This window comes from Trachemys scripta, chromosome 1, assembly GCF_013100865.1.
Source record: "Trachemys scripta elegans isolate TJP31775 chromosome 1, CAS_Tse_1.0, whole genome shotgun sequence".
In the NCBI taxonomy this organism is placed as follows: Eukaryota; Metazoa; Chordata; order Testudines; family Emydidae; genus Trachemys; species Trachemys scripta.
The window spans coordinates 305065213-305092113 of NC_048298.1; the positions used below are offsets into that span (position 1 = coordinate 305065213).

At 41.3% G+C, this 26901-nt stretch overlaps 1 protein-coding gene across 6 annotated transcripts in view; it reads right to left on the reverse strand.

Annotated features, from left to right (window-relative positions):
- The window catches only part of SGCG (sarcoglycan gamma), a 185393-nt gene that overhangs the window by 137793 nt on the left and 20699 nt on the right, over nt 1-26901 (reverse strand). Inside the window, exon 1 of one of the 6 annotated variants that reach the window (XM_034758756.1) lies at nt 20908-20932. The exons of the other annotated variants lie outside the window; for them this stretch is intronic. The gene's annotated coding sequence lies outside the window, so the exon portion shown is untranslated. Of the gene's footprint in view, nt 1-20907; nt 20933-26901 lie in introns of those variants that run through there. 6 annotated transcript variants of the gene reach the window in all.

Sequence of the window (26901 nt, forward strand, 5' to 3'; positions counted from 1 at the left end):
CTGATGACAAGGTGAGATGCTTGGACTTCGGAGAGGATATCAGCAGTTTGTCAGAACACTACTTATCTACCCATTAAGTAAAGATAACAAGCTGAAATAAAAAGCGCAGCTACAGTAATTTTCTGCTAGAGGGAGAATGATTCAGGGGAAACAGTGATTCCAGTAAAAAGGGAGGAGAGAAATCTCAGGACCTCATTTCTAGATACATTCAGGTTAAAATCAAGTAGGGGAGGGAAAACCCAAACTTGTATGACTAGAAGGATTTTTCCCTCTTTTCAACCCCAGCAAATAATATCAAATATATACTATTGTCCCTAAAGTATATGTCACAATAATGTACTTGGATTTTAAATATTTATAGCATATTGTAATTTGCACCATAAACTAGTGTCATTAGCTAAAAAGCGAGGTCTCCTTGAACTGCAATTTGTGGGAACAAGCACTGAGAAAGTAATACACCATACTAAAGTGTTTGCATACCCATCAGTGCAAATCTGCATAACTATGAGTTCATCATAGCTAACCGCATTGGATATCATAACTGTTACTGCAATAACTGGAAAGGTTGTCACTCTCAGTACAAACTGAAATGCATCAGAATCTACTGTACTTAATGGTTGTATATTTGTGAATAAGTACTGCTAAAAATGCTATTTAAAACTTATATCAAGACTTTGCTTTTTATCTTTCATATATAATTATTTTTCCTCATTTAAAATATCCTTTCTGATAGGAAAAAAAAATCTTTGTCATCTAATCAGAAACCTGCCTCAGAGTCAAAAGAGACAGTAAAATACTTTTTACCTGATTTTATGAACGTTACTTTAGGTTCCTGCATGGTCTTAAAGCCTAACCAAGATTTTCAAAATTGGATATATTTTGGGTACCTCAAGTCTTGAGATGCCTTATAGGTGCTTGATTTATAGAAAGCGTTAAGCAGCCCTCTCCCTGAAATTCAAGCCCACCAGTCACTTTGGTAAATCTTTGTCTAGGTTTTCAAGTAATACACAGAGAGAAAGCAGAAGGAGAAAACTATAGATTGTCTTCTCTGTTCACTTATTGCTATAATGATATGACAGATGAAAGACCCATGAATTATGATATAGCCATCTTACATCATTAGCCTGTTCACAGGTCAGCAAGAGCAATCCTTGATCCATCAAGCAAGAGCTGTCTCAGAAGCACTTTTCTCTTTTAAGGGACTCATTACATTAAAATACCATTTCTTGATTGGAGCCTTAAAGCCAACAAACCATGCTTCATGTTAATAAAATTTTGGCAATACAAGATAAGGAGAATGTTTAACCCTAGAGAAAGTGCAGTCTTCTTTTCTGAAAACACTCAAGGTTAAGGCAAACCATAGATATGTTGATATGAAATCTAGTGTTCACATTAGGGATAAACTCAAGTGTGAGATGGAGGGCAACCCTACAAAGGAAAAAATGAACATGGGGGAATAAGAAAATAAGACAAGAATGGCATTCAGCTCCCCAACTCTTCTAGTGGAAGTCACTACAAAAAACTACCTTGAGGGATAGCAGCTTAAAGGAAATTGCTTCTAGAGTTTCAAAAAAGATGAACTGTTATTACTGGCCAAACCAAAGACAAATCCAACTGAGGGTTAACAGAATCGTAGAAGGGTGTCTAACAAATACACTGGTATAGGGTGTGAGTCATTTCCCCTTACACTGCAAGAAAACTACCATGAGCTGAAATCACTAGGAAATGAATATGAAGGACACTAAGTCTGTTTGTTGCCAATATATACCAGAGGAAACAAGAGAAGACATTAATATTGCACTCAGAATGCCATCTCATATATGCCTTCCAAATATGTAAATATGTACAGTGTCTGAGTTAAAAGATTCCTTCTGGTGACTAGGTAGTTGGGCAAAACGAGATGAGAATCTTTACTGCAGCAAATGGACCAACTCAGAGTCAGGAATTTTGAACGGGTGAATCAAACTGACTCCTGTGAGAGGAAATTTGAAACATAGGGGGGCATCTCCAGTAAGTCCCACAATAGACTAATTAGCACAATGAGGACACCAGCAAAGCACTAAAATGAGTGGCTCTTACTGAATATGTTGGGGATTGGGTAAGTTGAGGAAAGCAGTATTCCAGATCCTTCAACCGCAAACAAAATGCATTGGTGGATAGCACTTTGGGATTAGAGAAAGAAGGTTGGTGAGGTAATATCTTTCATTCGACCAACTTCTGTTGATGAGACAGACAAACTTTTGAGCTTATACAGAGCTCTTCTTCAGCTCTGGGAAATTTACTCAGGGGGCCACAGCTAAATACAAGCTGGAACAGATTGTTTAGCATAAGTGGTTAACAAATATTTCAAGGGAACATTCAAGTGAAGAAGCCTGTTAACACCCCTCCCTCCAGTCACAGGGAGGAAAATACAGGGGGAGAAGCAGCTAAGAGAATTCTTAGTGGTTTAAAGATTGTTGTAATAATCCATAAATCCAGTGTCTCTATTCATTCCATGACTTTTAGTGTCTAGCAAAGTTATGAACTTAAGCTCTGCAGGCTCATCTTTTGAAAGTGTTGTGCAGGCTTCCATTGAAGATGGGGACTGATAAATCAGATATAGAGTGATTACCTCTATGAAAATCAGGGGAGTGTCACTGAGATTAAAGACAAATCAGCGCTGATGGGACACTCCTACGATGTCTGTGTAGTTAATCCAACTTTTTGAGATGCGGTAGCTATGTCGACGGGAGAAACTCTCCTGTTGACATAGCGCTGCCTACTCGGGGAGGGTTAGGTCGGTATAACTCCTCGCTCAGAGATACGGATTTTTCACATCCCTTAATGATGTAGTTATACTGATATAGGTCTGTAGTGTAGACCTGACTCAAGGCTATCATAGAAATTCCTGTACTCTGAACAATGGGAGGTTAATGTCTGCTAACTGAGCCAGTCTGTTGTGGAATTGCTCTTTCCTTGGAGTTAAGTCCTGAGGGAGAGAAACCACAACCACCGCCCAGAACATCTCAGGAAGAATTCTCAGAAGAAGAGAGGCTCTGGTGCCACATCATCTGTTGACAAACAAGTGCCTGATTATTGCTGTGGATTAAAGTTGCTTGTTCAGAAGTGATTATGGTTTCCAGGGTCAGGAAAATAGCCTGAAGCTTGTTTTTGTTCCTCAGGAGTCCATGTGCCCTGTTGAAATAGTGCTCCCTACTCCAGGAGTCTAATATCCAAACCATGCAAAGGATGTCAGAAGTCAGTGAAAGACATATTCACCAAGTCGTGAGGCAGACGGGAACATCAGAATAAAAGGGACAGAACCACCTAAGGAAGAGAGAGGACAAAGACTGCCACATTTCCAGGAGGAAAGGCTGCATAGGACACAAATAAAGGGAGATGCGAAGTTCAAGCAGGATGCAAAGTGATCCAAAAGTTGAAGAATGAAATGAACTAAAACAGGAAGAAAATACATGATCTGGAATAAGGTATTCTGGAATCCCAAATAAGAATATGAAGGCCTTTGCCAGTCAGGTATTGAGGATAAATAGGCATATGGGTTAACTCCTGAGAGAGGCAGGGCTCAAATGAGACTTGTACTAATTGATCATGACTGTGATTAAAGAGGTTCTGAAATACTTTATCCCAAGACAAAGAAGAATTACATATGTGAAGGAGTGTACTACCCCTTTAAGGGACAGGCTGGAGCTTACAGGTGGAATAGCCTGTGGTGTAATCAAGGAAGTTCTGCCCCACTGCAGGGCTATATAAATAGGAAGAAAAAGCTGACAAGAAGCTGGGGAGAACCATGCAGGCTGCAGTGAGTGATGGTTGTTTCCACTCAGGTTCTAGGAGACAATACAAACTAGACCCTTTGTTTGTGAGGTGAGGGCCTTATGAACTATGTGGTGTAATTGCTCCTGTCCTGAAACCTTATTGAAAGAGGACATGCTATCTGTTAGTGTGTGTTGGTTTCTCCTTGCTACACTGTTTTAAAGTGAACCCATTGCTGCTCCAATTGGGGCAAATTAAAGTTGGGCAAACCCGAACTGCTACACTGGGCTACAAAGGGGTGCACAGTGACTGCCACACTTTTACACATTCCCTGAAGTATAAAAATAGACTTAGAAATGATGATACTCTTTAAAAAAATCCTATTATGAACTGTACCAATAGTTCCACTTAATGCAATCAGGAAAAGGTTAAATTCAGTCCTGAATGATAAATAATACATTTATGGACTAATGAGGACTTCTACTTGTTATCACAATAAAAGATCATTTTCAGGGGAACCATGTTGTTAGGTGGTTTTTTAAAACAATAAAAGTAGTCAAATGGAACAACAAATGCTTCATAAAAATCAACTAGTAATTTATGACCATACCAAGGGAACTGCATAACAATGTAAAACAGAAAATAAAACTTGGATAATTAAAATTGTTCTACCACAATACATACTTTGATCATTAAAATCCTCCAACAATAATAGATATCCTTCATAATAAAAAAAACCCAATGTATTCTGGAATGAATATCACACACAAAGTGTATAATGAAAAAAAACCAACTGATTAACACATAGGCCAATTTCAGGCCTGATATAAGCAGATGCAACTTCACTGAGGCCAATGGAGTTGAAGCTGAGGTGAATTTGGTCCAGGACATCTCACAAGCCCACTTCATTTAAAATCAATACAAATACCAGTTCTAAATTATAGAATAACAAGATAAATTTGGGTTGCATTTTTATCAATGACTTGGAAAAAACAGAAACTCATTATTGATAAAGTTTGCAAATGACACAAAAATTGGGGGAGTGGTATTGAATGAAAGGGATAGGTCACTGATACAGAGTGATCTGGATCACTTGGGAAGTAGGACACAGGTAAACAATATGCATTTCCATACAACTAAAAGTGAGGTCATACATCTAGAAACAAAGAATGAAGGCCCTACTTACAGGATGGGAGACTATCTTTGGAAGCAGTGATTCTGAAAAAGACTTTGGACTCATGGTTAATAATCAGCTGAACATGAGCTCCCAGTAGAATGCTATGGCGATCCTTGGACGTATAAGCATAAAAATATCAAGTAGAAGTAGAGAGGTTAAATTACCTCTGAATCTCTCTGAATCTGGAAGTGGTGCAACTGCTTCTGGAATACTGTGTTTAGTTCCGGTGTCCACAATTCAAGAAGAGGAAGTTACTCACCTTCTGCAGTAACAAGGGTTCTTCAAGATGTGTGTCTCTGTGGGTACTCCACTTCAGATCGGAGATTTTGCTCAGTCGGGGCGCATGTGCGCAGTAGTCGTCTTGCGGTGCTTTTGGCACCTCATGTAGTGCGTACATGACCCGACCCATTCAGTTCCTTCTCTACCGGGAGCTCGATGAACGAACTCTGAAGTAGATGGGAGGAGGGTGAGTAGTGTAGTACCCACAGGGACACACATCTCAAAGAACCTTGTTAATGCACAAGGTGAGTAATTTCCCCTTCTTTTCGAGTAGTGTCCCTGTGGGTGCTCCACTTCAGGCATCTGTAGAGCAGTGCCCTACTGTGGACGGTAGGGGCTTCAGAGTTGTGTATGTTGTTACAGAGAGCATGGTAAGGCCTAATATGGTGTGTCATAGAGGATTAAGTGATGGCATAGTGTTTTGCAAAAGTGTGCTCTGAGGCCCATGTTGCAGCCCTCCATGTGTTTATTGGAGGGATATTGTTCAGGAAGGCTATAGATGTTGCAATGGCATGCATAGAGTGGGATTGGATCCCTGATGGGGGTTCCTTGTTGTGCAGTCGATAGCAAAGTTGAATACACATAGAGATCCATTTAGATCAGTGGTTCTCAAACTTTTGTATTGGTGACCCCTTTCACACAGCAAGCCTCTGAGTGCGAACCCTCTTATAAATTAAAAACACATTTTTTTTATATTTAACACTATTATAAATGCTGAAGGCAAAGCGGGGTTCGGGGTGGAGGCTGACAGCTCGCAACCCCCCATGTAATAACCTCATGACCCTCTGAGGAGTCATGACCACAGTTTGAGAGCCCCTGATTTAGACAGTCTCTGGGTTGCACAGCACTTGGAGCATTCTGTTGTGGAAATGAACAATCTTGGGGATTTCCAGAAGGGCTTGGTTCTGTTTAAATAAAACACTATGGTTCATCTGACACCAAGTGTATGCAGGATGGCCTCTTTTGAGTTCTCATGTGGTTTTGGGTAAAACGTAGGAAGATGTATGGGTTGGTTTATATGGAAGGATGTCGATACTTTAAGCAAAAATTTTGGGTGTGGCCACGTGACCTTGTCTTTAGTGAACATGGTGTAAGGGGGCTCAGCCATGAGTGCCCTGATCTCGCTGACTCATCTAGCTGAGGTGATTGTGACCAAGAATGTGACTTTCATAGACAAATGAAGGAGTGAACAGGTTGCTAAAGGTTCAAAAGGTACTCTGGTGAGGCATTTAAGTACAAGGTTCAAGTCCCATGGTGATGTAGGTTGTCGGACTTCTGGGTACATGTGCTGTATACTGATAAGGAAGCGTCTAGTGATTGGGTGGGCAAAGGTTCCCTCCACCTTATGGTGAAAGGCTGTGATAGTCACTAGGTGTACTTTGATAGAGCTTATGGATAAACCCGATTCTTTGAGTTCCAGTATGTAGTCAGGGAGGACTGGTAGAGGCGCCATGACTGCAGTTAACTGTTTTTGTTGGCACCATAATGAGAATCTCTTCCATTTTTGGAGGTAAGTATTGCGAATGGTGGGTCTCCTGCTATTTAATAATACATGTTTCACTCATTCTGAGCAGGCTACTTCGTCGTGTTAGAACCATGTAGGAGCCATGCTTTGAAGTGAAGTTTCTCTGGATTTGGGTGGAGAGTCCGGCCTGTTCTGCAAGAGGAGATACACCCACAAGGGAAGAACCTGTGGGGTGCACACTGCCAAGCGCATCAGATAAGGGAACCAAGTCTGTCTGGGCCACATTGGAACAATCAATATGATATGCACCCTATCGGTGCATATCATAGAATTATAGAATCATAGAATATCAGGGTTGGAAGGGACCTCAAGATGTCATCTAGTCCAACCCCCTGCTCAAGGCAGGACCAATTCCCTACTAAATCATCCCAGCATCCCAGCAATATCATGTGAATGACTGGGAGATTAGAGGGATCTGTGGGAATGCGTACATGAGTTGTATCCCATGAGATGAGAAATGCATCCCCTAAATATTTGGGAGCTAGTCCTGCCCTGGAGCAGAAGAGTGGGCACTTGTGGTTTATTGCTGATGCAAACAGGTCTACCAATAGAAAGCCCCATTCCTGGAATATTGATTGGAGGACACTGTCGTGTACTTCCCATTTGTGCTTCTGGGAGAAATATCTGCTTAGCATGTCTGCCGTTGTGTTCCGGCACCCCAGGAGGTAAGATGCCGAGATGGTTATATTGTGGTGAATGCATCAATTCCATAATTTTATGGCCTCGGTGCAGAGTGAATGGGAGCGAGCTCCTTTTGGCGATTGATATAGAACATGCATGCTATGTTGTCGGTTAGTATGCAGATTTACTCATTTCGTATGATCGGAAGTGTCTGCACACATTGTATAGGCTCGGAGCTCCAGGAAATTGATGTGAAGCTGGGTTTCTGTTGCTGACCACCTGCCTTGTACAGTGTGCTGGTCCAAGTGAGCACCCCAGCCTCAGCCAGCCCTGTAGACAACACATATGCAGTCTCACCACAAATGTTGTAGCTGCCATATGACCTAATAGTTGTAGGCAGGTTCCTGGCAGATGTTTGAGGGCCGTTGGTGACTGTCGAGATGAGGTTGGTTAATGTTATGAATTTGTCGCCAGGCAACAATGTTCTGGCCTGTGTGGAATCAAGGTAAGCCCCGATGAATTCCAGTTGTTGCATTGGGGTCCGTGTAGATTTCTGTACATTTATTTGCAATCCCAGTGTCTGGAACAAAACAATGGTGGTCTGCCCCATGTTTGTTGCTTCTTCCTGAGTTGTACCTTTCAGTAGACAATCATTTAGGTACGGGAAGATCATCACCCCTCTTCTTCGCAAGTGGGCCACCACTACCACAAGGGTTTTGGAAAAAACTCGAGGGGCAGTGGAAAGGCCAAAGGGTAGTACTCTGTACTGGTAATGATTAAGTCCCAGCATGAATTGTAGGAGCTGGGTGTATGGTAATATAAAAATAAGCATCTTGGTGGTCGACGGCTGAAAACCAGTCCCCCTTGTCTAGCACTGGTGTAACTGTGGCAATTGTGACTATTTTGAATCTGTGATTCTGCACAAACTTGTTGAGCTTCTGAAGTTCTAAGATGGGTCTCCATCCGCCATTTTTCTTTTTGGTGAGAAAATAATGGGAGTAAAAACCCTTCCCCTTGTATTGAGTTGGAACTTGCTCCATAGCACCCAATTGTAGGAGATGATTCACTTTCTTTTGAGAGGTGCTTGTGAGAAGGGTCCCTGAAGAGATACAGGGAAAAGGGGGTAGGGTAGGGCGAAGGGAGATGAAGGGGATGGCATAGGCCAATCTTAAAATCTCCAGTACCCATTGGTCCATTGTTATTGCTGCCCAGGCATGGTAGAATGGGCACAGGTGGTGGCCAAAAGGTTGGGTAGAAGTATCTGAAAGCACTGTATTGTGGGGGAGGTCATTCAGGCCTTCGACCAAAACTTCAAAACTGACTTGATGGTAGATGGTTGTGAAGACGAGGACTGAGTTTGAGGAGCCCTGCATCTTTGTGGGTGTTGTTTATTTCTGTTCTGGTCAAAGTGCCATTGTTGTGGGAAGTAGAAAGAGGTGTGTCTACCCTTTTGGTATGGTTGGTACCAACGTCTTCTGTTAGGTGGTGTTTACATGCCTAAGATGTGCAGACTGGCCCTAGAGCCCTTCACTGAGTGAAGAACATCATCCGTTTTTGCGGAAAAGAGTTTCTCCTGATTAAAGGGTAGATCCTCCACTTTGAGTTGGAGCTCTTTTGGGATACCAGACAACTGCAACCACGAGACCCTGTGAATTATGACAGCCCTGGCCGTCGTTCTCGCAGCAGTGTCTGCTATATCCATCAAGACCTGTAGGGCTGTAAGGGCAATTAGTTGTCCCTCCATCATGATGGCGTTGAACTGGGGACGTTTTTCCTTGGGTAAGGCCTCAAGGAATTCTTGCAGCTTACTTTAGTTATTGAAGTTATACTTGGCTCGAAGGGCTGAATAATAACCAGAATTGGAGTGTAGCCGACGAGCACACCTTTCTAATAGTTTGTGTTCTTTGTCTTGTGACGTGGACTGAAATTGGGGTTGTTTCCTGCAATGGTTGGCATCTTCCACAACTAGGGAATTGGGTTCCACTGCATAGGAAATGGACAAATCCAGGGTTGTCCATACCATTGATGCATCTCATGAGATTGGCGAGACTTGGTCCTAACAGCTTCCCATGGCGGTCTACACTCTATGGGTGAAGAGTGTTGGGAGAGAAATGGCTCCCATGCGAGACCTCTTCTTCATCACTGGAGATGGGCTGGGGAGCAGGTGAAGTGGGTAGCTGCTCTTCTAGTTGGCCCAGAGATTCATCAGTGCAGAGCAGAGGTGATTGTGGCACCGAAGACACTGTTATGATGTCCTTGTGCTGTAGAAACTGTTGTGAAGCCACCTGTTTCTGTGTCAACAGTGCTGCTGTTGCAGATATAGTTGGTGCCATGACTGTTTTTTGGATGGCCTTGATCGAGATGGTCAGTGCCTGTGATGAATGAAAGGGGGTGGGGTAGCTCCCTTTTATGGATACCCAGCCAGCCAGTTAGCTATAAATCCCTCTTGGTAGTTGTTCTCTACTTGCTTTACCTGTAAAGGGTTAAAAAGTCTCCCTGCATAGGTAAAAGGAAGGGAGTGGGCACCTGACCAAAAGGGCCAATGGAAAGACTAGAACTTTTTAAAATTGGGGAAAAAAACTTCCCCTTTGTCTGTTTGTGTTGTTCTCCCGGAGAGTAGAGACAGGGCTGGAACTATGCTGTAAAAAGCTTTGGGCCAGATATGAAAAATCACCAGATCATACCTAGAATCTACTCATATAAAACCCCAGATATGTAAGTATATCAGGAAATGTCTAGGAAGACTCAATTAGGTTTATCTCTTTTATTTCTTTATGGGTTGTGGACTCCTCTGTGCTAACCCCAGGTGCTTTTGTTTTTCTTGTAACCTTTAAGATGGACCTCAAGAAAGCTATCTTGATGCTTAAACCTTGTAATTGTTTTGTTTTTTAATCTAGCAAAAAGCCTAAGTTCCAAATGTATTTTCTTTCTTTTTGTTTTTAATAAAATTTACCTTTTTTTTAAGAACAGGTTTGGATTTTTGTGTTCTAAGAGGTTTGTGCATATGTTGTTTAATTAGCTGGTGGCAACAGCTGATTTCCTTTGTTTTCTTTCTCAGCTCTTTCCGGGAGAGGGGGTGAAAGGGCTTGAGGGTACCCCACTGGAAGGAATTCCCAAATACATCTTCGGTTCTCAAAGGGGTTTTTGCACTTGGGTGGTGGCAGGATCTACCCATCCAAGGTCAGAAAAAAACTGTAACCTTGGGAGTTTAATACAAGTCTGGAGTGGCCAGTATTAATTTTTAGAATCCTTGAGGGCCCCACCTTCTGCACTCAAAGTGCCAGAGTGGGGAATTGGCCTTGATAGTGCCATTCTCGGTCTCTCCGTTGGTGCCGACGACTGAGTCGGTGCCAGTGGTGATGGCATTGCCAGCGATACTGGCCTCAGTGCTGAATCCCGCACTGGAGTCATCAGTGCCATGGAGGAGGAGGGGTGCCTTGACTTCATGCTGGTGTGGTGGGGCTCGGCAGAGGTCTGCGGAGGGACGGTGCCGGAGATGCTCAGAGCCTCAAAGATGCTAACTCTTGTCGAGCTCAGCACTGAGGCTAGCAACCTTGCCACCGAGGATAGCGACCTTGCCAGGGACCTCTTTTTTTTCTGAGTGTCCCTAAGAGGGGAGGTCACGGCTCACTTCCTGGAAGTTTTGGAAGACTGAGCACTTCCATTAGCAGAGATTTTGCTCAAGGAACCATTTGCTGATGTTGATTTTGGACCCTAAGGAATAGACTGAAGGGACTTTTCCATTAAAATCAACTTGAGGTGGAGATCTCTGTCACACTGTGCCCTGGCTTTCAGGTTACTACAGTGGGCACATTTTTGAGGGATATGAGTCTCCCACAAACAACGGACACACGACGAATGGCCATTGGAGACTGACATCTCCTCATGGCAAGAGTCACAGCATTTAAACCCAGGTGAGCAAGGCATCGTGGCTGTTAAACGTTTCCCAAAGGGGAAGGGAGGAGGTAGATAACAATTAAAGATTTTGTGGAGTGGAAGAAATGGTATCTAACTAACTAAATAAATGAGACATACAAAGCTACAACTCATCAAATTATTTCTATAGAAAAAATGAAGAGGCAGCACTGCCACTGAGGTCCATCTGCAGCCGAGGACGGTTGGGAAGAAACTGAATAGGTCTGGTTGTGCGCGTGCTATATGAGTAGCCAAGACACCTACTGTGCCAAGCACTGCTACTGAAAATTTCCAATCTGTGGCGCAGGAATGCACCGATGCCTGAAGTGGAGCATCCACAAGGACACTACTTGAAGAAGAAGCATGTTGATAAATTGGTGAGGATTCAGAAAAGAGCCACAAGCATGATTAAGAGATAGGTAAATATGCCTTATAGTGATAGAGTCATGGAGCTCAATTTACTTAGCTTACCAAAGAGAAGGTTATGGGAATGACTCTATTACAATCTATAAACACCTACATTGGGAACAGAAATTTGATAATAGAGGACTCCGCAATCTAGGAGACAAAGATATAAAAAGATCCAATGGCTGGAAGTTAAAGTTAGACAAATTTAGACTAGAAATCAAGTGAAAATGTTTAACAGTGAAGGCAATTAACCATTGGAACTACATATCATGGGTTGTGGATGAATCTCCATTACAGGTAATTTTAAAATCAAAACTAGATGTTTTCCTAAAAGATATGCTGTAATTAATGCACAATGATTGTACTCAAAGCAGGAATAAATACAGGGAAGTCCTACAGCCTGTGTGATGAAGGAGGTCAGACTAAACAATCACAATGGTCTTTCTGGCCTCAAAATCTATGAATCTATGCATTGCATGGATTTTAAGGCCTGAAGGGACCATTAGATCATGTAGTCTGACCTTTTGTGTAACACAAGCCCTAGACTTTCACCCAGTTACTCCTGCATGGAGTCCAGTAACTTGTGTCTAATTAAAGTGTATCTTCCAGAAAGGCATCCAGTCTTGATTTGATCCAGTTTCTCTTTTCTTTGACAAATAGCTGCAATCACCATTCTGGATTTCAACATGGTTTTGTTTTAAAAACATGTGGGGTGTGAAATATCCTTCTTTCAAAATTTTACACTAAAACTGAATGATTCATTACATTCAAATACCATTTACTTCACTTTTGTTTTATCATAAGAAACAAAAAACATTTGTGCATTTCATATACATCATCTATATGCCTATGAAGAATGACTGCAATCCAAGAAACAGAAAATAATTCCATTCTAAACATACAAGCCCTTTGTTGCAATTTGTAAGATTTCTAAAAAGCTCTGTCAGCCAACAGTCATCCTTATTGAAGAATAGATATAATATATTTTCACATAATTACACTAACATTTCCTTTTGCAACGTATTGCAATAAGAGATGATCACAAAAAGCAGAATTTTATTGAGTTAATTAATTTCAAATATCACTAATTCAGCCAATGCTTCTGAAGAGATAAACCAAAAGAAACTTTGTAAAGAAGATCTCATCTCTGTTGTTGTAGAGAAACATCTATTTCTCTAAAGAAAAAAAATTATGCTTTTATTGAAATCCAGATTCTTTCTGTTCAGATCTGCTTAATAACATTCTAAAATTAAACAGCAGCATAAAGAGTTAAATCAGGACCATCAAATCTTTTTCAACTATGTTTCAGACATTGTGCATCTGTAAGTTTTCTCCCCTAATAGTGCTATTCCCCCTTTGCATATCCACCTTGTGCTACGAACAAAACAGATTAATTTTATGATGGTAGGTTGTGATTACACAGTTCAGTCCAACCAATAACAACCAGTATTATAGCATTTTGTTCCAGTTTTCATACTCTGTCCCTCAGATCTCCTCCCTTCTGCTATTCACTAACATAAAAAAATTACAGTAAGACCTAATGAACCTTCTTGAATTATGAGTTCTCATCAGCATTATCATGTATCAAACCAGTTTCTCTTGGTAAGCATATGATATATCATAAAAAAAAATACATTTTTGGGCCTGTATATGTCATTATACTTCATAGCAATAGAACATTTCAGAGTTGAGACCTTTCTTGGCTTTAGAATGACATATTACATGTGAAAGTTTAAGTAAATATATCTAATTATCTATAAATTTTAATGCTGGTCAGTATAGGATTGTAAATTACTTGAAAAAAACTATTGCTATGTGTTTTCTTATCTTGATCATCCTAGGCTAAGATGCTGGAATGTTTTTCTTTACATGGAGGTGAAAGATTTCACTTTGGATTATTGTAAGCTGCAGGTATCTTAGTTGTACAATGTGATTCAAGCACTAGCTGACAGTTGAAGAACAGAAAATGACCGAGTTGGGCTCAAGGGGGCTTACAGCAAGTTTGTCCTAGAGTCTCTCAGAAGTAGTTATTGTGTGCTAAGGTATGGGCTAGTTGTATTATTTATAACAGCTGAATCATTTGCTTACAAAACAAGAGAAATGCATTATATATAACAAGTACAAGAGGAAATTTAATATCATCCTTTAAAATTATATTAATATGACAAACTTTAAATAGGTAATGCTAATACTCACTGATTTTTTTAAAATAATTTGTAAATTCAATTAAATACTGAAACTTTAAAATAGAATAGCAAGCTATATAATTCTGTGTATCCTCTGGAAATTTAAAATAGGACAATATTTTTGGTCAGCCGCCACTTCTGTATAAAATGTATTAATTTATTTTTAGTCTGTGACAGATACATTTCACATCTACAACATGTAACTTTATATTCTTACACCATGCAACACAGATATTCATTTTAATTCGTGAACTCTTATTTATTATATTCAAACCCATGTGAACTAAATTAGGGAAGTAACATTGTCTTAGTTTCAAATCAGAAGGTAAAACAATTGATAAATTAAAATCAGATTTCTAGATACCAAGAAGCAGGCCAATGTTTAACAATGTGCTTCTGTATCTTTCACTACCCACTGAGAAAGAAGTCAATCAACACTGCTGGTTAATAATAGTAGGACCAGCTGTTACACAGCTTGAAATTGACAACAGTAAACTAATTTCAGCACTTACTTCCATCTTTCAAAGGGGAGTATATTTTGATTAACTGTTAGTATTAGGATTCACCATAACAGGATTTTCTTTATTTTTACTACTTAATATTCTAAGGAGTAAAGACAAACAAAGGAGAAGAATAATCCAGTTTGATCCAAGGTTCAAAGCACTACTGGGCAGTGCAGAAAAACAACTCATAAATACATTGTTACAATGTACTGTAGATTGTCCATATAAAAAGGATTCACTTTTGTTTTATCCATTCATTTCCCTTCTCCTAATGTCAGTTACCACAAATTTCTAATATCAACTTTCATATCATAATGCTACTGATCTCTGGGGTCCATTATTATTGTTGTTTCCAATGTACTTGATAAAAAATAAATGTTAGTACTTAAACCTCTCACATCATTACAGTTTTCTACAAACAAAAGTTCATTGTCCCTTCTTAGTATGCTTGATATTTCTAGTTTAATATTATTTATGCATATTTAGTTCTAATAATTTCTACTAGAAATAAAAAATCATTATTACCATAGCCTAATCTATAAATTATGTATTAATTATATTAATTACTTAATAATTCCCAGTTATCACTTTGAGGGTTGTTAGGTTCTTGTCCCAAGATCAGACCCAGTATTATTAAAATTACTATATAGTTGGGAACCCCGATGGGCATGGTTGCAAAATGCACACTACAGGAACTCTTCTATATTTACAATAATTTATTAATACATTTAGCAAAGCCACAAACACTCCAACTCAGTAAGATAGATAAAGATAATACAGAAAGTACATCTGAACATCCATACTCACACCATTGTTTGCAGAATAACCTGAAATTTTAGCAATTCTCTTCCTCATCACCATCATCTACCTCCTTCACCAGTGGCCATCATTCTGGCAACTCTCAAGGGTTATCTCTCTCTCTCCTGAACCCCACAGGCTGGAATACAACTTTTATAATATGTTACACTGATGCCACTATGTCTAATGCATATTCAGTAGTGGTTTCTCACCTCTTACTTATTTGTATTTCCTCACCCTACTATTGTTGAGGTGCCCTTCACCTAGAATATTAATGATCTCAACTTATTATCATATATGCCAATTCATTGCCATGGTACTCTTGTGGTTGGATGTTCTTTCCAAAAGCTGGTGTTATCTCATGTTTCTGTGGTTGGCTGATGTCATTACTGACAAAATTCCCCCTTACACTCTATTTCCTGTTACCCCAAACTTAGGGTTTACTGTTGGGCCATTTATCTGTGTCAAAGTTCATAGGCCTCAAGTCCTTATGCTGACTTGCTGAAGCTAATGTCTTACAGGATACAGGCTTGTAGGTTCCTTGTATTACTGCTGAATATAATAAAGGCAGAATATAATAAAGGTAAGCTATCCCTATGGGCTACAATATGTATGCAAAGGGGCAGAAAGAAAAAAATTCCAATGATGCAGTAGCAATTTTTACAACATATTCTATGTTTAGAATACACATGTTTCACTTTGCTTTTTATTCCATGAGATCCCTGGTAAATTTCATTAAAAGCACCTTACAGTTCTCAGTTTCCTTCTCACCCACCCAGCTCCCTATTTTAAATGCAAGAAGTTTTTGGGGACAATCACAATCTTTACATCTTGGCAGGTTTAATGTAAAAATCACCTATTCCATGCAATTTATGAAGTCCTTTGGCAGGAGCCCCTCACTGCCTACTTTAAAACATGTACTGATAGGTACAGAAATAGCCCCTTATTGCCTTTAGTGGAGAAGGAACTTTGACTGGACAGCAGAGCAGGTGAAGGAGGAAAGTCCAAATGCATGAGTGGCTGGGAGAGGGGCTGCCTTTCTCAACCCCTCCCATTCAGTTCTCTACTTAGCCACTGGGTGGGTAAAGTGGGATGGGGCCTGCCAATTGGCTTCCAAGCGCAACCCATTCCTATTTGAGCCAAGCCAGAACATTGCAAAAGTCTCTTATCTTCAGTTAGCTGTCCTGCTCTTCCTTTCTTTAGTTAGGAGCTGTGCCACTTATGATACTGCAAATTTAACTGATCACCTGTTTTTAGGAAGGAATTTTTCCTGTTGGGCGAAACCAACATATAGCCTGGTGGGTTATTTCACCTTCCTCTCAGCCTCCTGATAGCATAGCTGGGTTAGAAGCAATAGGATTTGGAGTTCTTATAAGGCTTTTATGATTACTGACTCATTGCAACTATCAGCCAGTGTCCAGTGTGGAGAAAGGCTAAAAAGGCCAGATCCTGGAGGTAAATGAGACCAATGATTGTGCATTTGGACATTGTGCTCATGGCAGGGAGGAGCTCGAAGTCTCTGAGGGCCAAGGCCGGCTCCAGCCTTTTTCCCGCCCGAAGCGGCAAAAAATAAAAATAAAATAAAGCCGCCATCAAAAGCACTTTGGTGGCAGCTCTACCGCCGTTGCTTCATTCTTTGGCGGCAATTCGGCGGCAGGCCCTTCCCTCCGAGAGATACTGAGGGACCCGCCGCCGAATTGCCACCAAAGAGCCGGACGTGTCACCTCTTTCTGTTGGCCACCCCACGCACCTGCTTGCTGCGCTGGTGCCTGGAGCCAGCCCTGCTGAGGACTAACATTCCCTGCACCCAATCTTGTGGCCTCTGTCACTCCACAATACCCTGCCCTTATAAAGGAGGGAAGAAATGTCACAACTGAACTGAATCTGTGGTATAGACCAAGGAGAGTCTACCCTGGATTATTGTTTGGTTTGTGGAAAAAGCCCTGTAACCCACACTGCAACCAATTACATGCCTGGTACATGAGAGCTGGGCTGGGGGGTTGGACATAATGCCCCTCCCCAAGGAATAATTAACAAAGTTGTAACCTGCCATTTAAGCCCATCCCATGTGTGTCAATCTTTCGCCTGCTTGTCCCGGTTAATGCACTTTAAGCACATAACTTAATTATGTGTTTTTCAAATGCTCAGTGCTGGCCTAACTCTTCTTCCATTGAAGCCAATGGGAACGAGTTAGGCTAATGCAGAGTGTTTGTGAAAATCCCACCCAAAAGTGAATAATATTTGTGCTTGAGACAAGATGTGAAAAAAGCTATTTTTTTCTTCAATAATAAAATTCCATTTCAGATTATACCAAAAGTATCCTTGATCAATAGTATGTTCTTTGATTGCAATCGTATTTATTTACAGTCTATGGACTTTTTTTTTAATTGTCTTGTGATCTTTTTGGTTTTGATATTTTTGTTAAAAAAACAATCAGTTCATTTATTTAATTTATATTTGAAATGTAGGTAATTTTGTGTTAAGAATGTAAACTGCATATGCATGTGTGCATGCACACACATGCACATTCCTATATGTATATCTATGTACCTTGGTTACTGACCTTACAATAACTGTGGTTCTTCAACATGTTATTGCCATTGTGGATCCCACTTCAGGTGCATGTGAGCCTCATGCACATGAGAGCAGAGATTTGTTTTTTTTAATAGCATGGCCCTGGCAGATGCTGCAGGTGCCCTGTGCCTCCTCATGCTCCCATATAAGAGCATAAAGGGCCGGGTATTCCCTCCTTCCCTCAACGCTTGAAATTAAAAGCCCATGTTGCTGAGGATTCCATAAAGCCAGGATGGACCACAGTTACTGTAAGAAAAGTAACTGTTCTCTCTTCTTGGAGTATGTTTCAATGTAGATTCTACTGTATGTGACTGGCAAACAGTACCTTTTCTAGATGGCGAAATGAAGAGTATGAGATACATCAGTGGAACAGGGACTGTAGTATTGCTCTCCTGAACCTGGCATCTTACCTGGCTGCCAGGTCAAGTACATAATGTTTAATACAAGTCAATAGGTTGCTCCACACTGTAGCCTAGCAGATTTCAGAGATGGAAAAGTTCCTGAAGTAGGTGGAAAACACAGCCTGTGCCCTGGTGCAGGGAGAGGTATGCTAGCCATCTGATAAGACAATGAGTAATGGGCTTAAATTGCAGCAAGGGAGGTTTAGGTTAGACTTTAGGAAAAGCTTTCTAACTGTCAGGGTAGCTAAGCACTGGAACTGCCTAGGGAGGTTGTGGAATCTCCACCATTGGAGGTTTTTAAGAGCAGGTTAGATAAACACCTGTCAGGGATGGTCTAGACAATATTTAGTCCTGCCTTGAGTGAAGGGGGCTGGATAAGTATACCTCTAGAGGTCCCTTCCAGTTCTACCCTTCTACGATTCTATAAGTACATGAAAGTTCCTAAAATGGCACAACCTAAAACAGCAAATGTTGATGGGAAAAGGTCCAAAAGGGTGACAGAAAGACTAAATAAATCTAAACAAAAAGGCCGACTGATATGACTCAAGGACTGTGTAAAGGTTATGCTTGGTACACAAGACAATGTAGGTCCAGAAATCAGTGAACAAAAATTGGTGTGTCAGCAACTAGGCCTAATTGGTGGACAAAAGAATAAGGGCCTGCATTATTCCACCCGTCACTCTCCTTTTAGTTCCTTAAAGAAACTTTGTGGGGGAAAATATGGAAGAACAGATGAAGGCTACTGAAACAACCTTCACCATCACGGCTGCCACCCCCACCATCACCTGAGTCCCTAGGCTTTTGTCATCTTAATCCTGAGAGATGACCTGACAAGATGGGCCAGAAAGAGGGATCCAGATAACATCTACTGGCTCCAGCTAAATCCCAAACACTTCCTGGGATGAAATGGGATCAGACTAACAACAGCAGCAGCTCCAGCCCTTCTCAACTAACTTCTCTAAGAGATACCATCTAAGAGACTATTAAACAAGGTGTTTTTCCTTTTGAAGATTTTCTCCAGCTAAAGAGAGAGGGACCAAAATGACATGGCCATCTCCACTGGCTCCAGCTGAATCCCAAATAGCACCTGGGATAAAACTGGACCAGATTTTAACACCACCAGCAACAACAACAGCTCCAGCTCGTCTCACCTAACTTCTTCTCTTCCTCAAAAGGACAGATATGACCATCTTTGATGCCATCTAAGAAACTGTCAAATAAGGGGGGTTTCCTTCTAAAAACACTCTCCAGATAAAAGGAATGAGAGATGTTGTTAAAATGGAAGCTTTAATACTTTACATTTTAAATGATTTAACTGTTTTTCCTTTTTTCCTCTATCTTTAATAAAAGGTCAAAATGGTGTGTTTGCCATGGTGCTAAGCAGGCTGAGGTCTCTGTATACCAAATCCCAAATCTTGTTTAACACTGTTTAATGTTGGACAGTGACTTGGTTATGTTAACACATTTAGCCCATTTAATCCACCTAAATTAAATACAACAGTCCCCATTTACAGAATATCTGCTCTGTGATGGACTTCTGTAGCAACCATTCATGGCTGGTTAACTCATGGCTGCTCAAGTAGTCTACTAGGTCATTGCTGACCCTGGGAAGTGTACAGCCAATGATGTTATCCTGTGTAGATCACACTACAATCAGAGCCTGATGGCTTCCTGGCAGAGAGGGGATGATCAAGCATCTCCTTGCTTGTTTATATAGCGCATTGCAAATGTGTTTCCTGTCAGGACTTGCACTGTGGGTTCTGCAGACAACGCAAGAATGCTATACAGGCTAGCATGATGGCCCTCCACTTCAGGATGTTCAGAGCAGGAGTCAGGGTCAGGAATCAGAACCAATGGTCAGAACTGGAGTCAGAGTCCAAATGCCAGAGCTGAGGGTCAAGACACAGTCAGAATGAGGAACCAGGGCAGAGGAGCAGAACCGTAGTCAGAGTCTGAATGCCACATTAAGAGTTGAGACAGAGTCAGAGGGAGGAATCAGAGCAGAGGGTCAGAACTGGAGTCAGAGAAGCAGGAGCAGGGCTGGTTCATAGGCAGAAACAAGGCTGGGATAGGACTGGAACAAAAATAGGTGCAGAGCAGGGTCTAGTCTGGAGCAGAGCTGAAGCAAGGCAGGAGCTTGGAGTGAGGCAAACACAGGGAAGCCGAGAATCTAAGGACACGTGCATTTGAACAGCCAGCAACCTACTGCTGCTATTAGGCTTAAGAACTAGCCCGCTAGCTTTCTCAGCCAATCAGGCATGGTGGTCTGTCATGCAGCCTAGTGTTCTTGTTAGGTAGTCAGGAGACTAAGCAGGCACCCCTTCAGGGCCTTATTCCTGACAACAATTTTCTGCAAAATAGGTCAAGCCTTTTGGGATTCTTGTCCTTAGGGGTACTCTGACTCAACTTAGATTTTTCTTGTACTGCTAACATGACTAAAGATCTTGGGGTTAGAGTAAATACAGAAGTACTGAATCCCCATTGGAGGGACCCAGTACTGCTTTCCTACCTGTTTTGCAGTGGGTGTTCTTGTGGCCAGCATCTGTGCAATCCAGACCAGTAAGGGGTTGTGTCACAATCTGCCCTGTAACCATGGGTGCTGTAAATGCTTTGCTGCTGTGGCTCACAGCCCAGACACCAACAGTCAACAGACAAGCATGCAGTCCCTTGAGTGTCTTTGTGCTTTGCAGCTGCAGTTCAGCACTCTGATCCCAGCTACCTGCCTACAACTCCAAAAGCCCCACTCTAGCTTCGATCAACCAATGACCTTATGTAGGGCCCAATCCTCTCCCCCAAATTTCTCACAAATTGTCTTCCCTGAAGTGCCCAGGCCTCTCCTAGTACACATAGAGAAGTTATTAAGTTTGCAGATCCCTTTAAAGAAATAGTACATCTGCAGCTTACCACTTTATTGGAGTTAAACACTCAATCAAAGCACTGGTTTGGTTTATAGTAAAAAGTAAAACATATTTATTAAACAATATTAATAGGTTAAGTGATACCAAGTAGAAGGAATAAACATTAGAAAGAGTTACAAACAAAAAAAGGTATTCTCAGACTAAAACTTAATCTCAGCCAGTTACAATCTTTGCCTAAGCAGGTTTCTCACCTAAAATCAATTTCCAGAGACTTCAACCCTCTGGTTGAAGGACCCATCTTTCTACGATCTATGTAGTACCTCAAGTGATGAATAAATTAGGGGTTATCTGCCCCTCCCTTTATAGTCCAGTAAACCTTTGAAAACCATCTCTCTCAAAAGTCATTGTCACTGCTTCAATAGGCAGGCAGGCTTCTTGGCAGTGCTGTCTCCATCACCTAGCAAGACTGTTAAGAGATCATCTTTCTCCATTTGTTCTCATGACGGCTTTGTTTACATTGCATGTAAATATTCCTTTGTTACCTTTGCATGAGGACCAAACTGATCAGACAAGCAAATACATAGTCCTTTGTGATCCGGACAAGCTAACTCCCCAACTAGAAGTGGGCCGTAGTCCACGAAAGCTTATGCTCTAATAAATTTGTTAGTCTCTAAGGTGCCACAAGTACTCCTGTTCTTTTTGCGGATACAGACTAACACGGCTGCTACTCTGAAACCTTTGATAATTTTGTTTACCGCATATGTAAATTGCAATCTCATTGTCACTGCTTAACCCTGCTTCATTTGTACTGAAGACTTGGGCAGACTTGTTCTCTACTTCGTTCAAATACAGACTTTAAAACATAATATCAGAGAATGTAGATAACTCAACATATAATATTAATACACACATTCCACAATTATATTAATCACAAGTGTGTCATTAGTTTTCCAATGATTTATTGCATAACACCTATTAGATACAGATCATGACACCAATGAGTTGGGGTACACTGGTCAAGCCACCTGAAACTCACTACTAGATACCAGGGAGCCCCTTGTCCTTTTGCCTTGAGATGCTCTTAGGGTCACAGTGTTATTGTGGCCGGCATCTGTGACAAGGCCTTAGCCAGTTCAAGAAGTCCCTCATTTATGGGGAGGGTGATGCTGCCTGGAACAGAAGCTGGCAAGGTGTCAAACACTTTGGAGATTTCTCCAATGTGACCAACGTCTCTATTGCCAGCATTTCGGCAATCCTCACAAGGAGCTCTTAGAATGACTTAATCATTTGGTACTCGTACCAGTTCCAAAGACACTACTTCATCAGGTGAGGAACATGAGAGGTCCTCTGGTGATGATACAAGGCAATGTTGTGGCTCTACCTTTGGTTCTTTCTGGTACTCTGGTGTAGGTGGTTTGTCCAAAAACACGGATGGGGAGAATTACCTCTTTTTATTTCATGAGTGCAGTGGACACTGGCTTCTTGATTCATGAAACGGTGGACCCCGGTATCCCAATAGAGCCAGGGTGTTACACCATAGGAATACGTCTAACTTGTTTGGTACTGGCTAGTCCAGTGCCATTCCCGATGAGACAATGGATACTGAGTCCTGTAGGGAAAGCTGATAGGGTCTTTCCATGGTGCTGTTGACTGACCTCAGAAGAGGGTTCTTTGCTCTAAGATGGGAAGAAGTGAGGAGAAATAGACCTCTTCTAGGAGTACCATTGAAGTATATGGTGCTCTTGGTACAACGGTCTATACCAGTGTTCTTTCAGCACTGAAGATGGTCCTGGTCCTGGTTCACTCAGGGTTGCATCCTCTGCAGCAGGCATTGAAGGCTAGCCAATGATTACCCTCATTTTGTATTTGTGCACTTGATTTTTCGTTCCTAAATGTAGTACTTTGCACTTGTCTTTACTGAATTTCATCTTGTTGATTTCAAATCAATTCTCCAACTTATCAAGGTTCTTTTGAATTCTAATCCTGTCCTCCAAAGTGCTTGCAATCCCTCTCAGCTTGGTGTCATTCAGAAACGTTATAAACACACTTTCCACTCCATTATCCAAATCATTTATTAAAATATTGAATAGAACCAGACCCAAGACAAACTCCTGTGAAACCCCACTAGATACATGCTCCCTGTTTGACAGTGAACCACTGATAATTACTCTTTAATAATATTATAGAATGAGTCAAAATATTTTGACTATATCATGTCATAAGTTGTCATGTCATTATGAAATGATGTAATATTTGAAACATTTCAACTTTTATATTATAAATCATAATTGCTGAAATATTTCAAATATTACATATTTTAATTACATATTATTTTACATTTTTATATATTTTTATATTATTTAATTTTTATATTTTTAGACTGTATACATTGGTAATTGATTTTGAAATTGGTATTTTAATTGGTGTTATTCTAATTTATAACTGTTTTTGTAATAAGTAGTTTCCAATTGTAATTTGGTATAATATAAAAATAAAAAACAAAAATATTAAAAAATTAAAATGATAATTAAAAATCCCAAACCCAAACAGGCAGCTTTCCTGCTTGCCAGACAGGCAGCCCTGGGGCTGAGGACTCAGGCAGTTGGCTGGGTAGCTGACCCAGATGAACAACTTGGGAAGATATCTGTTCACCATTACAGTTAATTGCAACTGAAGGAAATGGACATCCTGCTGATGGGCAAAAACTGGCTATGCAAGCTTAAATTGTACTGGTGTGTGGTACACCACATACCATATGGGGAGTGGGAGAGCTGAAATTAAAACAAAAAGCTCTATTTACTATAGACATGGGTTTGGTAAAAAGAATAACACCAAGGCTGGTTGTTTCTAATAAGGCCATTACTAAATTCCTGAAGACTATGCCTGTGCCATACATTAGAATCACAGAATCATAGAATATAAGGGTTGGAAGGGACCTCAGGAGGTCATCTAGTCCAACCCCCTGCTCAAAGCAGGACTGATCCCCAACTAAATCATCCCAGCCAGGGCTTTGTCAAGCCTGACCTTAAAAATCTCTAAGGAAGGAGATTCTACCGCCTCTCTAGGTAACCCATTCCAGTGCTTCACCATCCACCTAGTGAAAAAGTTTTTCCTAATATCTAACCTAAACCTCAGGCACCGCAACTTGAGACCATTACTCCTTGTTCTGTCATCTGGTACCACTGAGAACAGTCTAGATCCATCCTCTTTGGAACCCGCTTTCAGGTGGTTGAAAGCAGCTATCAAATCCCCCCTCATTCTTCTCTTCTGCGATTAAACAATCCCAGTTCCCTCAGCCTCTCCTCATAAGTCATGTGCTTCAGGGCCCTAATCATTTTTGTTGCCCTCTGCTGGACTCTTTCCAATTTTTCCACATCCTTCTTGTAGTGTGGAGCCCAAAACTGGACACAGTACTCCAGATGAGGCCTCACCAATGTTGAATAGAGGGGAATGATCACATTCCTCGATCTGCTGGCAATGCCCCTACTTATACAGTCTAAAATGCTGTTAGCCTTCTTGGCAACAAGGGCACACTGTCGACTCATGTCCAGCTTCTCATCTACTGTAACCCCTAGGTACTTTTCTGCAGAACTGCTGCCTAGCCATTCAGTCCCTTAGCTCCAGTCTTAGCCACATCAAAGCAAAGTCTACACAGCAATTTTCAGTACGCTAGCACAAGGTCAGCTAACACAAGTCTGTGGGCCTGGGATGGGAGGCTCACTCCCAGATGCAGTGTAGACAAACCCTAAGAAGTGCTTATCACCTCCCTATTGTGCAACATGATGCCTCTGTGCAGACAGCTAGACCCAACCTACAAGCTCAGATCAAATCCGCTCTCCTTTATGACTTTTGTATCTTTTGATATTAGTACATTCTACGTGTTACTTTCCCATTAGTGGTATGTGTTTTAGATACCTTCCTCCATTTGTATTGTTTCCATTTTAATTTCTGCCCACATTTCTAACCTTTGTAGGCCCATTTCTATTATTTCTCTGTGATCACTGATATTCACAACTTCCGTCACTGAAATTCACAGATAACCTGTAGTTTACCTTCACTTCCAGTTCATTAATGAAAATGTTAAATAAGAATGACTAATTCCTGCAGTATCCAAATATAAATGTCCTCTCAGCTGGATTGCCCTTAATTAGTATTCTTTGAGTTTTCTGCCACTTTTCACTCCACAGTGCTCAGATCCAAGCCAATCTGAATTACATTTTGTAATAGTTAACCAAATAGGCTATTGTATCATACACATCAACAATCCTACTGTAATGACTGCACAGATATGAAAGGCAGGAAATATAATATTGATTTTAATAATTATTGAAGTGGACAAGCATTCTGCTAGAGCAATCAGCACACATTCAACTAAACACAAATAATATATTGTTTAAAAATTATGGACTAGATTGAACAACCTGCAGTCACATGGGCAAGCACTTTAGCAGGAATACATGTGTAAGTGCTTGATCAGATGAATTACACTTGTATAATCTTGATCTAAATAACTCAAACATTTAAGTAATTTTCTTTCTGATGCGCTATTAATAAATGGAAGCCACAAATTTTGTTGTTCTTAAATATTATTTATGTTTCCCCAATATATTCTTTACTTCAGATATAATCAACAGTCCAAACAAGAAGAAAACTAGTAAGGAAAACAAAAGGATGAAGAAATCCTTTTTTGCCCAATGACAGAAATGTAAATGCGGTCCCCTAATATACTGTCAGAAGTAGTATAATATATTTTGTACATATTATAAGTAGCACAGGTAGTAAAGCCTGTAGTTAAGGTTGCTTGACATGCCTCAAGATCCTGTTTTCAGTTGTTTATAACTTTGTGACCATTTGGGCTGAAATTTTCCATGCCAAGTTTCTGCCTCATGCTGACTTGTCTTGGAAAGTTTCAGCAAAAAATGGTTGAGCCATTTTTAAGAATAAAGATAAGGAAAAACTTTGTTTTACCCATGCTAAATTAGCTATAAGAATATTTTTAAGAAGCTCTAATGCCTCCTTGTTCTGGAGCAGAGACTTGAAATTTGGCAGTTGTTGCTTTGCGAGGGATGTGCCTTTTGCTGTTCCTATTTAAAACTGTCTAACTATCACCAATTCACGAGCCTTTGAAAAAGTCTCAGTCTGCAAATGCTCAATAGAGATTTGTTAGAGTTTTGCTGCTAAACTGTCCAAAGATTTCATCTGCATTAAGCGTGATTCAGCCCCTAACAGCTTCTACATACTGACCAAACTACATGTATGCCATCCCCACAGAGTGACTGAACATACTCCCAGCTGGCAGGGCCGGCTCTAGGCACCAGCGCTCCAAGCATGTGCTTGGGGCGGTACTTTCAAAGGGGTGGCACTCCGGCTCCTTTTTTTTCTTTTTTTTTTTTTTTGCTTGGGGCGCAAAAAGCAGGGAGCAGGCCCTGAGCGGAGGTGAGCTGTGGTGGTGGTGGGCGCAGGGAGGGCCGCAGGAAGTAAAACCCTGGGGCGGGGGGCAGAGGAACTGCTCCCTCCCCAGTTCACCTCCGCTCCACTGTCGCCCGCTCCCCCGAGCGCACCGCCGCTCTGCTTCTCCCCCTCCTTCCGAGGCTTGCCGCGTGAATCAGCTGTTTTGCGGCAAGCCTGGCAGGGAGTAGGGAGAAGTGGAGCGGTGGCAGCGCGCTCAGGGGAGCAGGCGGAGCGGAGGTGAGATGTGGCACGGGGAGGGCCGCAGGAAGTAACCCTGGGGGGGTCAGAGGAACCGCTCCCCCCCCAGCTCACCTCCGCTCCACCTTCACCTCCTCCCCAGAGCACGCTGCCGCTCCACTTCTCCCCCCTTCCTCCCAGGCAAGCCTGGGAGGGAGGGGTAGGAGGGGAAATGTGGCATGCCCGGGGGAGGAGGCGGGGCCGGGGATTTAGGG